General features: G+C 36.4%; 1 pseudogene; it reads left to right on the top strand.

Annotated features, from left to right (window-relative positions):
* Positions 1-17,163, top strand: part of LOC102271790 (abl interactor 1 pseudogene) — a 37,192-nt pseudogene extending 20,029 nt beyond the window's left edge.
* The last annotated feature ends 454 nt before the right edge of the window (positions 17,164-17,617 follow it).

Below are 17,617 nucleotides of genomic sequence, written 5' to 3'. Positions count from 1 at the left end.
ATTCTTTTTAATGGCCGAGTAATATGCCACAGCTTTCTTATCCATTCGTCTGCTGATGGACATCTAGGTTGCTTCCATGTCCTGGCTATTATAAACAGTGCTGTGATGAACACTGGGGTACCTGTGTCTCTTTCAATTCTGGTTTCCTCGGTGTGTATGCCCAGCAGTGGGATTGCTGGATCATAAGGCAGTTCTTTTTCCAGTTTTTTAAGGAATCTCCATGCTTTTCTCCATAGTGGCTGTACTAGTTTGCATTCCCACCAATAGTGTAAGAGGGTTCCCTTTTCTCCACACCCTCTCCAGCATTTATTGCTTATAGACTTTTGGATCGCAGCCATTCTGACTGGTGTGAAATGGTACCTCAGTGTGGTTTTGATTTGCACTTCTCTGATAATGAGTGATGTTGAGCATCTTTTCATGTGTTTGTTAGCCATCTGTATGTCTTCTTTGCAGAAATGTCTGTTTAATTCTTTGGCCCATTTTTTGATTGGGTTGCTTATTTTTCTGGAATTGAGCTGTAGGAGTTGCTTGTATATTTTTGAGATTAGTTGTTTGTCAGTTGCTTCATTTGCTATTATTTTCTCCCATTCTGAAGGCTGTCTTTTCACCTTGTATGGTATTAGAAAGTGTTCTAGTTTCATTCTTTTATAAGTGGTTGACCAGTTTTCCCAGCACCACTTGTTAAAGAGATTGTCTTTTCTCTATTGTATATTCTTGCTTCCTTTGTCAAAGATAAGGTATCCATAGGTGTGTGGATTTATCTCTGGGCTTTCTATTTTATTTCATTGATCTATATTTCTGTCTTTGTGCCAGTACCATACTGTCTTAATGACTGTGGCTTTGTAGTAGAGCCTGAAGTCAGGCAGGTTGATCGCTCCAGTTCCATTCTTCTTTCTCAGGATTGCTTTGGCTATTTGAGGTTTTTTGTATTTCCATACAAATTGTGAAATTATTTGTTCTAGCTCTGTGAAAAATACCATTGGTAGCTTGATAGGGATTGCATTGAAGCTATAGATTGCTTTGGGTAGTATACTCATTTTCACTATATTGATTCCTCTGATCCATGAACATGGTATATTTCTCCATCTATTAGTGTCCTTTTTGATTTCTTTCACCAGTGTTTTATAATTTTCTATATATAGGTCTTTAGTTTCTTTAGGTAGATATATTCCTAAGTGTTTTATTATTTTCGTTGCAATGGTAAATGGAATTGTTTCTGTTTTTTTAGTTCTTAATTCTTTAGGATCGTAAAGAGAAAGGGGAAGGAAGGTATAGATACAGGTATAGGAATAGAAAAAGAAGGATGTGATACAGATCTATCACTCTCTCTTGATTTCATGTAGAGGTGTTTACTTAAATTTCATGTTTTTTGGAAAAGAATATAAAGATTGACATTTCTTTTCTATAATAAATAATTCTTAATAATCTAGTCCTACATTTCCTCTTGCCTAAGCTTAATTTATCACTTTTAAAGTTTAATTCTACATATGAATAATTTTCACACATTCTTATATTGGGATTTTCTACTAACATATTCTTTCTTGAGAAGAAAAACTGGTCTTTTTCTGGTGTATTCTCCAAAATATTTGCAAGATTTTCTTAGGAGAATTTGCTCTTAATCAGGATACAATTAGAGTTCTCCTCTAAGATCTTAATCTGAAAAGATGGGTGGTGAAATTTTATAATTTTGTATTAGTTTAGTTATTGTGCCATAAGATAGGTGGGAGGAAGCTAAGGTTGAGTTCAACAGCTAACTGACTCTTCATTTAAATTCTTTATACTTGTTGACAATGCCTAGGACTAACGAATTATCAGAGCTTTTGTGGGTTTTGTTTTGTTTTGTTTTGTTTTTGGAGCTTAGAAACACTGCTTCACTGTGGTTAAAATCTTTTCTAGCATTTATTAGTAGTAAATCATTTTAATATGATTGATGTAAAAAAAAAGCCATGTCTTAGGAATATCTGTGTCCTGCCACTGAAGACTTTTAAATTGTTGTAATGAAGCCTTCCTTGTGGTACTATGTGAAGTTGCTCATCAGATAAGTTTTCTGTGACCCGTCTATTACTTATAGATATGTGTGTTGTATAATTATGTACATGTGGAAGTGGAAGTGTTTGTTGCTCAGTCGTGCCCCACTCTTTGCAACCCCATGGACTGTAGACTGCCAGGCTCTTCTGTCCATGGAATTCTCCAGGTAAAAATACAGGAGTGGGTTGCCATTCCCTTCTCCAGGGGATCTTCCTGACTCAGGGATTGAACATAGGTCTTCTCCATTGCAGGCAGATTCTTTACCATATGAGCTACTAGGGAAGCCCACATGTACACAGAGGGAGAGGCAAGTTTTACTGGGACTCTAAGAGTGTCACTTATTTTCAGCAATGTCATACTGGTACCGCTGGAAAAAACGAGTTGAAAAATTGCTTTCAGTCCTTTGTTCTTTGCACTATATATAGAACAAATGATTAAAAAATATTGAATTATAAGATTAAGAAAAATTATTTGAGCCCCTCAGGAAAAAAAAAAAAGCTGATTAAAATTGTCTTTCATTTTTGAAGGCATGTGAAATATACATTTGTGTTTATATATATATATATATATATATGTATAAGCATAGGGATAAAATTTATAAATAAAAACACTTGAAAGAAATATGTCAAATATAGTTTAGTTGGTAAGTGGAACTGTGGATTTTTTTTTTTACTTTTGTCTTTTTAGAGATTTTTTACAATAAATGTATACTACTTTTATACTAAAAAATATATTACTCTTAAGAGTGATAATTATAGCATCTAAATTTGTGTTTTATTGCTTTATTCTTTTCCTGTACATTATGTGATGTGTGAAGACATTGTTTAGAGATATCCTATGGCCTGTCAGCATAAGAATATTGTGGACACATTTGTGAGGTCTCACCATAGTGATAGTGAAGTCGCTCAGTTGTGTCCAATTCTTTGCGACCCCATGGACAGTAGCCAACCAAGCTCCTCCGTCCATGGGATTTTCCAGGCAAGAATGTTGGAGTGGGTTGCCATTTCCTTCTCCAGGGGATCTTCCCGACCCAGGGATTGAACCCGGGTCTCCCGTCATTGTAGGCAGATGCTTTACCGTCTGAGCCACTCAGCATGGAAGAAGCTAAACATACTTGTGTGGCATTCCATTAGTTGTTTGTGACTGAGATTCTTTCAGTTCATCTATTGAAAGCTAATATTAGGGAAAAAACTTAGAAAACTCTTGGACATATTCAGTAAAATTGAAAGAAGAAATAAACTAATTTTAAAATATTAGGACCTCTTTAAATAATATCAGGACCCAAAGAACAGACAAATTTGACACATCAAAAAATAAATTTACATTAAAAAAGATACAGGTGCTCTGTGGGAAAGTTTAAGGATTCTAAATCTAATTTTTAAAAAAGATATAATATACATTTATGTAAGTCAACAGTAATATAATGTGTTAAACTTGACCAATATTTGGCAACATAGTAATATTTATCAAGAGAAATACTTAAAACCCTCTAAAACAGTTAATTGTGGCCAAAACAATATCTTCAAGTCTTAATAACCCAGTAATTCAACATTTAGTAATGTATTTTATGGAAATAATAAAAAATTCTTATGAAAATTTATGCACACACACATGTATGACATCAATGATTATAATATTAAACTTTGGAATACTCTTAATTTACAGAATTAGTAAAGAAAATTATGCTATATAATCATGAAGTAATGTTGGGAGAATTAAGCCAAGTTTTTAAATAATTTTATTTCCATGGGAAAATATTCACTATAACATAATGTTAAAATGATAAAAGAGATCCCTAAACTATATATTCAAATAGTTTTAATTTTGTCAATGTATATAAATATGTGGCATTTGATGAAAACTTATATCTAGAAAAGATTTATTTCTACATGGCTGAGCAAAAGTAACCAGGGTCCTCTTTTTATATAATTAATAGCTGCAAACATTTTATTGAGTCAGAAATATAAAAACTCAAAATCTCTTGAGATAATTGGAATTAAGATAGGGAAAATTAGTGTTAACATGCCCTGGTATAGAATTTGACACCAAACAGCTATGGTGGTAGCTTTTTAAATGTCAGAGTAGGTTAACTGCAAATGCATTTACCAGAATTCCCTTGTTTAAGTTGAATCTGGTTGAAGGTTGGGAAATTTGCTGCATCAATTCCACACTGTAAGTCATGGGTTTATTTCCCAACCATCAATTCCACTTTGTAAATCATGGGCAGTCTTTGCTCTCACACAGGTCAGTGTAAGGTTACACAATCCTCAGCTGGACCTGTTATCCCTGCAGCTCCTGAGGTTCTCTCCTTCCATTTTATAAAATCCTGAGCTAGTTTCCTGTATGTTTCCATGATGTAGCACACCAGCTTTTCTGCTGGCCACTTGCACTATCTGAATTGGAGATCTGGAGGCAAACAGAGACCAGTGTATGTTCCAGAGAAAGACAGGTTCAGGTTTTAAGTTTACACTCATTGGTTCACTCATCCTCATGGGTCACTTGGTCTCATGGGTTCTAGTTTGTTTCGTTCACACCATGTCCATCTCTTCTTCCCAGCTGCCAGCCCTGCTGACCTGTGGTTTTGTGCCAGACTCAGATGCAACAGATTGATTGACACCAACTGCTTAAAAGAACTCCCACAGGTCAGGAAAGGTCTAATCCAACCCTCCAATCTATTGGATCTCAGTAGTTCTGCATCACTGGGTGAATCCTAAAAAACTACAGTTAAATGTGTTAGCCCTGCTGATCTTCCCATTTGTCAGTGTTAATACTTATCATATTCAATATGCTAATCAGTTTTCACTAGTGTCATAATGTATATATGCTCATTTAGCAAGAGAAAATTTGTAATTACACTATTGTATTGTCAGTGAAGGAGGACTTGGTGTAAAAAGGCCACTGTTATGTAAAGAGTATAAAAATCACATTTCTGAAAAGTAATGTGAAAGGATACCGTTGCCTCCCTCCTACTAGATTTTTCTGTCACCTTCCCACAAACATCTATGTTCTTGGGGAGAATTTTCTGCCTTTTCTGACATACTTTAAGAATTAGAAACACTTATCCATAGTGGGCTGAAAAGTGGTTTCTGACATCAATTCTATTCTTTCCCCTCTTTGCTTGGGAAACTATTCCTGGGAATCATTGATGTTCTGTTTGAAGCCTGACCTAGATATATTCATCTTAACTTCTAATTTTACCACTTCTTAAGGAGTAGAAAGCCTACTCTTATGACTTTGGATTTTATTCAAGCAAACACTGTCCTGGGGGGAAATATTCTCAGATGTGTTTCCTTCTGATGTCCATGAGTTTCCTGAAAAAATCTGAATTGCAGGAGGGCAATAGCTTACAATTGTTTTTCTCACTACACATTTATCTTCATTCTCCTCTCAGTTTGGACAACTCTTTGTATCTCTGGAGGCATGAGGAAAGAAGAAAAGGAGATCTTTGTATATATGATATTTCTTTCTGGAGACACGATTAACTTGTCTCAAGGACAACATTTTTTAGATAAATTGCTTTAGTTTAGACATGGGTCCATAAATAGTAAGAATTACAAAGGTCTTGAAGATATAACATAAAAGAATGTTCTGAATCAGGAAATCAGTAACAACCAGCCCCCTGTTGGAAGACACAAATCTATTTTTAAAAATTTGAAACAAGAGAAACATGCATATAAAAATCATGGCTGATCATCCGTTTCTATAGGATTCTGAAATATCGAAGTATCAGCTTTTAGGAGAGCTGAACTATGGCAGAGTTTGCTTTGCTATTCACAAAAACAGAGCTGTGCACCTTCTTTACTTTGTTCCAAATTTTATTGACAGACCTCATCGCAGGGCTACCTCAGTCTAATTGAGAACATTTAAATAGTGATAAATATCTAGGATATTATACTTCATGTAAAGTCAGACAAATCCTGAGTTATTGTCTAGATCCATATGGGAAATATCTTCTTATGATACAGATGGTTCAGCCCTGAAAAATCATGTAACCATTTCTTTTCTTTTCAGTTGACTTCTACGGTCTCAGTTTTCCAATCTCAGATCTCAGTTTCCCACCAGGACTGAACCTGGGCCATGGCAGTGAAAGCCCAGAGTCTGAACCACGAGGCCACAGGGAAATCTCCATTTTTCTCCTTCTTTTCTCTCTTTTTGGACAAGAGAGAATCCAATAGCAAAAACAGCAAATCATTTAGGTGTAAAATATGCTTCAGTTACAATAATCCAGTAGATTTAATCATGAAAACATTAGGCCTCTAATTAAAGGACAAAGATCATTTTATCATAAAATATTGCAAAGGTTTAACCACTACTCAGAATAGAGACCCTGCACACTGAATACTGAGCTATTGCTCCAAGGGGGAAGTACAGTTCTTGCAAACTTCTGGTCATATATTTTTTCAACTGAAATATCTTTTGTGTTAGATAGGTTGAGTTGTCAAATTCTTGTTTAAAAAAAAATGTTTTTCTCTTTCATGTAACTCTCTTCCTGTGTAACAACGCATGCATGTGTGCTCAGTCATGTCCTGCTCTTTGTAACACCATGGACTGTAGCCCACGAGGCTCCTCTGTCCATGGGATTTCCCAGTCAAGGATATTGGAGGGACTGCCATTTCCTTCTCCAGGGGATCTTCCCAATCCAGGGATCAAACCTGAGTCTCCTGCGTTGGCAGGGGGATTCTTTACCACTAAGCCACCAGGGAAATGCACATTTGCCACTAAGACTTTTTAATTTCATGTTTTGAGGTTTTTATTATTCCTGTACATTTTGTGTAACCCTTGGTAATTGAGGGAGTTTATTTACACTTGCACATTGAGAAATTATTAATTCACTCATGCATTTTGCAAAGACATTCATGCATAGGCACATTTTTTAAGATAAAGATGGCAACCAAAATGGAGAAGTTAGGAATTTTAGGGCTGTTAATGAGCTGGGGAAATTGTCAAAATCAAAATCAACTTTTACAGAACTCTGGAATCTAGTCAAATATTTGCAACTACCAAAGGGAAGTTTATTGAAGAAATAGACTTCTCTTTTACAGAAAGAAACACTGTGGCATTTTAAATTGTCCCGTAACTGTGGTGGCCATTAGGAATGCCCACATCTCATTGCTGAGGAACTTTGTAGAATGTTACATGATTTCTGAGAAGAAGTCCATCATAATTGTTACTCTTATTCTTCTCTAGGTAATTTAATTTCTAGCTCTTTTAACCATTTTTCTTTGTCTTTGGTTTTCTGCTGGTTGATTATGATATACCTAGATGCAGGTTTTGGATTTGGTATGTCATTAAATTTGGAAAAGTTTTTATAATTATTCAAATAGTCTATATATAAAGTATGTATATATTTGTTTTTCTTTCTTTTTTTTTTTGCTATCATTGTGTGTGAATATTGTATCTTTTGAAAATTTCCTATAGTTTCTGGATCTTAGATCTTTTTCATCCTTTTTCTCTTTGCATTTCACTTTGGGATATTTTTATTAACAAGTCTTTAAACTCACTGATTATTTCTTTAGCCATGGTGAATCTGATGAACTACATAAAGGCATTTTTCATTATTTTTATAGTGTTTTGGATTTGTAGAAGTTAACTTTTATCCTTTCTAAGAATTTCTACCTTTCCTTACGGTTCTCATCTATTTCATGTTATCTTTTTTTTTTTTTTTTTTTCCCACTAGACCCCTTAACATATTAATCATAATTATTTAAAGTTTTCTCTCTAATTTCAACATCTGTGTAATATCTGATAAAGGTGTGACTATGATTTTTGCTGAATTTTTGTGTGCCTTATTTATTTATTTATTTTTTTGTCAAAAACCAGACATATTACATAATGTGAACTGAGGTAAGTAATGTGCAAATGTGAAGATTTATGCTAATCTGACTAGGAGTTGGCTTTGTTTAATGCTCACTATAGCTGTAGATTTCAGAGACTCAAAATCTTGTAGGGTCCCTTTTTTTTCCCTTCTTGACTTTGGGCTTCCCCCTGTACTCTTCCTCAGAGAGAGGCTGTGTCTTGTAGCATTTCCACCTATAGTTCACTTTTACGATACTAGAACTGTGTTGGTTGTCTGGTAATATATGAGGGAGAGTGCACATTGTGTAATATTTCAATTAAGTCTCCATATTTCACTGGGTTTGTATTTCTGGCATATGCCTTTCCTGAATGCTTTTTCTTGGGCAGCATTTCCACACTGTAGGTGAGACAGGAAGGCTCAATGGCACTGGCCAGGCTCCAGGATAAGGCTCTAGAAGAGCCATTCATTCTGCAGAGGAGAGCTTTCTATGGAGAAGGCTCTGAATGAGATTTAAAAGGTTTACTCCCCCCTTTACTCTTCCACACCATATGGGATAGTTAATTCAATCTTCACTTTGACAGCCTAGTAGATTTCCTGGATATGTAACCTATAAAAGTGTGCCTAGCCCCTCCCATAGCTATCCCTGGTGGTGGGTCACTGGGAGTATCTCACTCTCAAGTTAGTCTTACAGTTTGCAGTTCCAGTGGTTACTGCTCCAGGAAAGAGCTTAGTTGTGACACTTTGGATTCTCCTTTCTCACTCAATTTTGGGATGGTGGTTTTTCCTACACATGTGATTTTTCTTACAGGTACAAGAAAACTCATTGAGTTTCTTTTTGCTTCAGTTTTCCTTCTTGTAAGGATGAGAGTGATGACTTTTAAGCTCTTTACATATTGGAATTGACACCAAAATTTTCATTTTAATTAAAAGTGTGTTTTTTTAAATTTCCAAATATTTTGATGTATCTCAAATATTTGGAAAAAAAGTATCTTCCAGATACTTCTTTATACTGATTATTAGTACTTTGAGATAATAATTTGTATTATTGCTTTGGTTTTAAATGTATTAATATGTGTTTTTGGACTGAGGATGTTGTTTATTTGGGGTAATATTCTATTCAAGCTTAAAAATGTTTATTTTGCTTTTATTGGATTTTGTATTCCGTAGGTGTCAATTGGATCAAGTTAGCTATGAATGTTTGTACTTTTGATACAAGATTCTAAACTATTTCCTCTTTCAATGAAAATATCATATAGTGGTTTTCTTCCATCCTTTCCTTCCACATTTGTTACTTGAATAAAGAATTCAGAAATGTCTGGAAGGGTGACTGCAGGGCCTAGAATTGAAAGATTTGCCCTCTGTCCTCTTCAAAATGCCTAAAACTTTCTTGCTGAAATAAGCAAATCACAGCTGAATTTCCTTCTTGTATTTTTTTTTTGTAGTTTCTAGTCTTCAATTTTTACTAAAAAATTTAAAACTTATTCTCAAACTACAAATTAACCCTATCAAAGTTTATCAATTTTAAACTCATTGGCCTATTGCAGAGAAGACCTTTCATGTAGTCATTTTACTTCCTTATTCAGTATATGAAAATCCCTGGTTCACTCAATGTAGTATAATATTCCAGGATAGGAGGCAAAGTCTTTGTCACATTCATGCAAATTTGGGAAACAATGAGTTATGTCTTAGGTCACATCGAATTTGTAATGTGTTGCCTGCCATATATCACAGACATTCAATAATTTTCTACGCATCTCCTGGGTTATTCAACTAATTAAAGTTTTGATAATTAAGGAAGCATTTCCTATTCTGAGGCTGTCAAACATAATTGTGTCAGATGACTCCATAAAGTAACATTTAGCTGGTGACTCTAGTCAAACCTTAAATGGTGTCCCAAAGAGGTTCATGTAAAAGCTCTTTATTTTGTGACATCGGCAAACACAAGGTATAAAAAAAGAACACAAGCTGCTTGCACTGAGATGACAGGTGTCTTTCCAATTGTATGCTGAAGAGAAAGGGCATCACTTGTCATATCAAATATAACATATTTAAAACATTGTTTTGTAAAGGCACTGTTTTAAGTTTCTTTTCTTTCCTTCAAATCACAAACCAAAATTAGTAATTCAGGAGAACTTGACTTCATAAATATCTTTTCCATTGGTGATAGTTTTTAGTTTTCTTCTTTTTGATTGGCAAATTGGTAGGCGACATGAGTATGTCTCAAGACACTAATTTGAATTGGGGCAAATATACATTCTAATGATTTTGTTACTGTGTTACAAACTGTGCTACACTCTCATGAAAAAGTTCTCCTGAGGTGTTAAAGGGCGTCCCTGGTGACTAGTGGTAAAGAATCCACCTGCCAATGCAGGAGACTCCAGTTGATCCCTGGGTCAGGAAGATCCCCTAGAATAGGAAATGGCAACCCACTCTCGCCTGGAGAATCCCATGGACAGAGGAGACTGTCGGGCTACGGTCAATCGGGTCACAGAGAGTTGGACAGGACTTAGGGACTAAACAACAGCAACAACAAATATTAAAAGTTGAGACCAATAGTATTTCTTTAAAAAGTTGATCTATCCTAGAGGCACCTGCACAAAGTGGATGGAGGAAGCTGGAGAGAGTGAGTAGGAAAAGGAGAAGGTGAGCACTCACAGTACCCGGTTGGAGGGTGGGCAGGCAGTTTGTATCCAGTTTGTGACTTGATGGTAGCCTCCATGGACCTTGCTGCTGCCTCTGTCTCTATTTAACAGGAGAGGAAGCATTGCAGAGGGGTGGAAAATAGCAGAGCTGCGGATGTTGCTAGAGGAGGAAATCCCCTTTGGCTAGGGGGCCCTGATAGAAGGTTACCAGAACCCAACCCGGGTGGCAGACTACTGTGAAAAGAACTGCATACAGCTACTAGACAAGAGAAAAGCTTTAGAAGAGACCAAGCCTACACAATCCTATCGCTAGCTATTCTTGCTTATCAGATAAATGCATTAGTTAACAGTGCTCCAGTTGCTAGTTACCAATGCTCCAACCCAAGCCTCTCAGCTCTAGATAATGGAGTTTTCCATCAGACTGGACATTTATAAAGAGAAAGTGGCTCAAAGAGAGATTAATATTTTGACCACAAATAAGAATACAACAAGAACTTACAAAATAATAGCTAATGTAAATATGGAGCATCCTGTAAGTTATGTTCGGAAACCTACTGACCACAGAGTTCTGGATAACGTGGGCCATGGTGTCAAGCATGGAAATAACCAGCTTGCAAGAACTGGTGCACTGTCAAGAACAAATCCTACTCCTCAGAAACCACTGCACCCTCCCATGTCAAGCTGGGGAACGTTGGGATGAAATATTCCTTACAAAACCCTGGAACCCGCTCGGTCTCCAGCAGTTCCTAATGACTACATGACAAGTCCTGCTAGCCTTGGAAGTGAACATAATCTGGCAGGACAGTTTCTTTATAAGTCAGAGACTAGGGACACACAGTGGAAGCAACAGTATTGGCATTGCCTACACCCTCACCACCCACTACTGGACCAAGTTACTGATAGTAGAGCTCCACCACTGATACCTCCACTGGATGACATTCCCATGTTTGATGACTCCGCCACCACTGAATTATGAAGTTGAGAAGGCTGCTGTAGTTTGTATAATGACCCATATGCAGTTGGAGATCCTGCTTGGGTGCCCAAGAATTATATTGAGAAAGGTAGGGTACAGGCATCATTGAATTGCTGTAAAGGGAAAGAACTCATTATAGTATTTTAGAGCTGTGGTCATGTATGGATGTGAAAGTTGGACTGTGAAGAAAGCTGAGCACCGAAGGATTGATGCTTTTGAACTGTGGTGTTGGAGAAGACTCTTGAGAGTCCCTTGGACTGCAAGGAGATCCAACCAGTCCATTCTGAAGGAGATCAGCCCTGGGATTTCTTTGGAAGGACTGATGCTAAAGCTGAAACTCCAATACTTTGGCCACCTCATGGGAAGAATTGACTCATTGGAAAAGACCCTGATGCTGGGAGGGATTGGGGGCAGGAGGAGAAGGGGACGACAGAGGATGAGATGGCTTGATAGCATCACGACTCGATGGACATGAGTTTGGGTGAACTCCAGGTGATGGACAGGGAGGCCTGCCGTGCTGCGATTCATGGGGTTGCAAAGAGTTGGACACGACTGAGCAACTGAACTGAACTGAAAGAACAGCTGGTCCAGTGTTTCTCCACCTTTTAAATAGTCTTTCAAGCCAAGATGATTTAGTTCCCATACATTCCTAACATGAGCGAGTGTTGCTTATTTTTTATTTATTTTTAAATTGGATATAGTTGATTGACAATGTTATGTTAGTTTCTGGTATATAGCAAAGTGATTCAGTTAATGTGTGTGCATGCTCAGTCACCTCTGACTCTTTGTGACCCCATGGACTGTAATCCATCAGACTCCTCTGTCCATGGAATTTCCTAGGCAAGAATACTAGAGTGGGTTGCCATTTCCTTCTCCATGAAATCTTCCTTACTCAGGTATCACACCCACATCTCCTGCATTGGCAGGCAGATTTGTTATCAATGAGCCACCTGGGAAGCCTCATGCCATACAGTAGGGCCTTGCTACTTACCTATTTTATATATAGTAGTTTGTGTCTGCTAATCCCAAAGTCCTAGTTTATTCCCACCCTACTCTCTTCCCCTTTGGTAAGCATGGGTTTGTTTTCTATGTTTGTGGGTCCCTTTCTGTTTTGTAGGTGGGTTCATTTGTATCCATTTTTAGATTCCATACATATGTGATATCACATAGTAAAAAAATGTTTGATCTATTCCAATTTCAAAAGCATAAAAAAATTGTCTATCCCAATTTCAAATGTATCTCAACAAGAAGGACAAAAAATAAGTTCCTTTGTGATATTTTTTTTAAAAAGTCCCATTTTATAGGATATTTTACTATTAATATCAGCATATATTAGGTTTATCATATACATATTAGTGTCATCAAATATGTGTATCTAGAAATTTATGGTTATGATCACAAATGCAAATTATAAAAATCATTTTTCACACATTTAAAAGAGATTTATTTATTTTTAGTTTTGGCTGCACTGCATCTTTTTTCTGTGTATGGGCTTTCACTAGTTCCGGTGAGAGGGGGTTACTCTTTGTTTAGGTCCACAAGCTTCTTACTATGGTGATTTCTCTTGTTGCAGAGCCTGGGCTCTAGGGCATGAGAGCTTACTAGTTGCAGTGGCATGGGAGATCCTTTTGGACCAGGGATCGAACCCATTTCTCCTGCATTGGCAAAGGATTCTTAATAACTTGACCCTCAGGGATGTCCCTAAAAATCATTTTTAAACAAGAGGAATTTTACTTCATTCCTATGTTGTTATAAGTGATGGATTGCGTTTACTTCCATAATTCCTTATAAAACAGAAATTTGCCCCGAGATTATGCATAAGATAGGAGAAATGCATTCTAAAAGCCCTTATATAGAAATACTAACATACATTTTACAGTATGTATTAGGTTTGTTTTCTTAGAACTGTTATGGAAATAATTCTAATGTAGGAGGATTCAGTACAAACAAGTTTTAGAAAATGTGCCTCAATGAATGAAACATACCAGTGGAGGTGTTGGTATTTATCATCATGGCAGGTGAAAGGAAAATCTGTTGCAGTCTTTCTAGATACTTCCTGCGCATCTCGCGAGACAAGATAAGTAGTTCTGAAAACTTCACATCAGACCTATTTCCTTTTATGTGTCTATTGGCACTTTTCACTACACAAACCCAAAATATCTTGAGCAGAGTATCAGCTACATGTACGGAATTTAAATTGATCTTTGAGAAGATAAAGGTGTTTGCCTTTAGAGAAGCATATTTGAAATTTTACTTTTCTGTGAAAAGCATAGAAACAAATAATTTAACAACTTGTTGAATAATATTAAAATAATTTAAGAAATCAAAATATTGCTTTCCTTTTGGATATCATTTGTCAGCTTAGATGTCAAAGACTTAAATATATACCAATGAATTTAGTTTAAAAATGTATGGGTTAAGAAACACAGAAAGACATATTTTTTAATCACTGTATTTTTTCTAGTTTTGATTTACAGTCTTTGTGATTTTAAAATGTTTATTCATAGCAGAAATTGTTATATACTTAAAGCGACTCCTTGCTTTCAAATAGAGTAGCTTTAGAAAAAAAGGGAAATGTCACTTGCCTCATAAATGCTGAATGTGATCCTTCCAGCAGGGAGGCAAAGTGATATATGAGTGAGGATGCGATAGGTTTCATCATTCAGACTAATTCTAGCTGATTATGAAGGTAGGCTTGGGGGCACTTTGCTAAGAATGGTTTTTCTTCTGATGATGTGAGGAGTGGCAGCCTGACTCCATAGTCTATTTTTAATGAAACGAGACTATTTAATGCAACGAGACTAACATTGTACCTTGTCGTGTACAATGGACGACTCCCCATATCCCCCTTTTCCTAAACTGTGGCAACCACCATCATCTACTTGCTACTTCTAAGATTTTGAAATTTTAGATACCTTATTTAAATGAATCATACAATATTTGCCTTCTGCAACTTGCTTATTTCATTTAGCATAACATATTAGGTTCATCGTGTTTTTGTAAGTAGAGGTATTTCCTTTTTTAAGACTGAATGGTAATCCATTATATGTGTATACCACATTTTCTTTATCCATTCTTCTGTCAGTGGGTATTTGGGTTGTTTCTATATTCTTGCTTTAGTGAATAACGCCACAGTGAACATAGGACTGCAACTATCTCTTCAAGATCCTGATTTCATTTCTTTTGGATATATGCCAAGAAGTAGAATTGCTAAATCATATGGTATATATAATTCTAATTTTTGGAGAAAGCTCCATGTAGCAAATGCACCCTTTTACAGTTCCATCAGTAGTGTACACAGTTTACAAACTCAGCATATCCTTGGTAATAATAATAATTTTTTGGTGATAGCTGTCCTATAGGTGTGAGGTGATGTCTCATTTTGGTGGTATTGATTTGCAACTTCCTGATGATTAGTGATATTGAGCACCTTTTCATATACCTGGTGGTTATTTGCATGTGTTGTTTGGAGAAATATCTATTCAGGTCTTATGCCCATGTTTTAATCAGGTTGTTGTTATTTTTATTGCTAATGAGTTGTAGTAGTTTCTTATATATTTTGGATGTTAACCACTTATCAGATAAGTTGTTTACAAATATTTTCTCTCTCTCTCTAGGTTGCCTTTTCACTCTTGTTTCTTCTATTATACAAAAGTTGTTTTTTATATAGTCCCTGATGTTTATTTTTGTTTTTGTTGCCTATGCTTTTGGTTTCATATCCAAGAATTTGCTAAGACTAATACCAAGTAAGCCTTTTCCTTATTTTTTTCTATGATTTTTAGAGTTTCATGTCTTACACTTGGGTGCTTAATATATTTCAAGTTGCTTTTGTATATGGTATAAGATTGGTGTCCAATTTATTCTTTTACATGTAGATATCCAGTTTTTCCAGTGCTATTTATTGAAGAAACTATCCTTTCCCCTTTGGGGTATTCTTGGCACTCTTGTTAACAACTGTGCCTGTGCAGTGGGAAACCAGAGGACAATGATGGGGGCCTTAGTGGTCCTGGTGTGCAAACTGGTCATCTGATTTGGGTGTTGGAAAAAAGACCAACTGAACCATGTAACAGCTGCTTCCCTCTGAAGTTTCCCTCAGGACAGAGGGAGCTCTGGCACACTAAACTCTGTAGTTTTATCCAATGAAGCAAATGATTAGAAGTCTTGGTGCCAGAGTTATCTCAACTTATTATTAAAGTTTAAATGAGTTACAAGCTTAATCCTCTGATAAAATATCTCTTGTAGGGGGGAAATGAAAGAAGGAGATTAAATAGCCAAAAAAAGTTCAACAAATAAAACAAGAAAAAAATCAATCAAATAATTAATTAAAAGGTGGGGTGAGAAAACACAAATAAAATTTGTATCTATCAAAAAAGAAAGTAAACAAATTTAAAACACATGCAGAAATACAAATACAAGATGATTGCAAATTGTAGGAATGTTACCTGAAAAGATTGGTTAGATTACCTTTGCATGAGTGCATGCTAAGTCTCTTCAGTTGTCCGACACTTTGCAACCTTATGGACCATAGCTCGTCGGGCTCCTCTGTCCATGGAATTTCCAGGCCAGAATACTGGGTTGAGTTGCCATGCTCTTTTCCAGAGGATCGTCCCAACAGAGGGATCAAGCCTGTGTCTTTTAAGTCTCCTGCATTGGCATGCAGGTGTTTTACTACTAGTATCACCTGGGAAGCCCAAAGATTACCTTTAGTTAACAAATTGAGCCATTTGGGGATCTAAAACTTTTTATTGGTTTAACAGTATTTTCAACCATTTAATTGAATGTCTTAACCCTTCCCACAGTTCTGAACCTGCTGCCTCCTCTCATGGAAATGTGAAAATTACTTATATGATTGCCTCGAGCACATATTTTATTATGTTTTTAAGATAACTTCCTGGTACTACATCACACATTCTTAGGATTAAGTTTCCTTTAATAAGTCTTGTACTTTCTAAAAGAAAATTACCCAAAAGTGATAGGATTCAACCATATCAACAGACTTTTGAACAAATAAACTTGTAACAAAATAGAGTCACAGACACAGAAAACAAACTTATGGTTACCAAAGGGGAAAGGGGATGGAGGGATAAATCAGGAGTTCGGGATTAACATAAACACACTACTATATATAAAATAGAAAACCAACAAGGACCTACTGGAGAGGACAGGGAACTGTACTTAGTATTTTGTAATAAGCTATAGGGAAAAAAAATATGAAAAGAAAATATATGTATAACTGCCTCATTTTGATATACACTTGAAACTAGCAAAACACCATACATCAACTATGTGTGTGTGCCCAGTGGTTACCAACTCTTTGTGACCCCGTGGACTGTAGCCTGCCACGCTCTCTGTCCATGGGATTATCCCAGCAAGAATATACTTCAATTTAAAAAAAAAACCAGACTTTTGATAAACATGTTTAATTATTTTTTTTTGCAGAAGTTGCATTTTGTTTCTTCTTTTGAACTTACCAACACTGCATTATGTATAACCCATAGGCCTGTAACATTTACAAGCATCACTTGGTTTTCAAGTGTCCCAGAAATTCTACTGAACATATGGTAGGTGCACACATTTTCCCAGGGCAGAACCAGTATACAACACCCAAGTCAGAATGTGGAGCATGGCTAGGGCTAGAAGTCCCCGAGGTGATGATGTACCTCCCCTTTGCAGAGCAGTTTGATATCGATCATAGAGAAAGAGCAACCGAAAGATACTATTGACAGGGAAATTTTAGCTTTGATGTACTTCATTGTAATTGTCCCTTAACATTTAATGAAAGGAAGAGGTGGTAGAGTGTTAGAAAACCAAGTAGAACAAGTGTGAACAAGTGAAGCGCACAGAAGCATGGACTTTTCCTGTGTGTGTGCGCGCAGTTGTGTCTGACTCTTTGTGACTCCCATGGACAGGCTGCAACCCAGCAGCTTCCTCTGTCAGTGGGATTTTCCAGGCAAGAATACTGGAGTGGATGCATTTATTCCTCTCGGGGATCTTCCTGACCCAGGGATCGAATCTGCATCTCCTATGTCTCCTGGATTGCAGGCATATTCTTTGCTACCAGGGAAGCCCCCAGTCAAACATATATACATTCAAAAGTAGGGAAACAAACAAACAAACAAAAAACACCTTGAAAGTCCAGTAATCTCCATAGCAATTTTTCCTTTAGTTTTTTTCATT

This window comes from Bos mutus, chromosome 8, assembly GCF_027580195.1.
Source record: "Bos mutus isolate GX-2022 chromosome 8, NWIPB_WYAK_1.1, whole genome shotgun sequence".
Taxonomy (NCBI): Eukaryota; Metazoa; Chordata; class Mammalia; order Artiodactyla; family Bovidae; genus Bos; species Bos mutus.
Note: the sequence above shows the minus strand (reverse complement) of the source record. Positions and strands in the feature narration are given on the sequence as shown.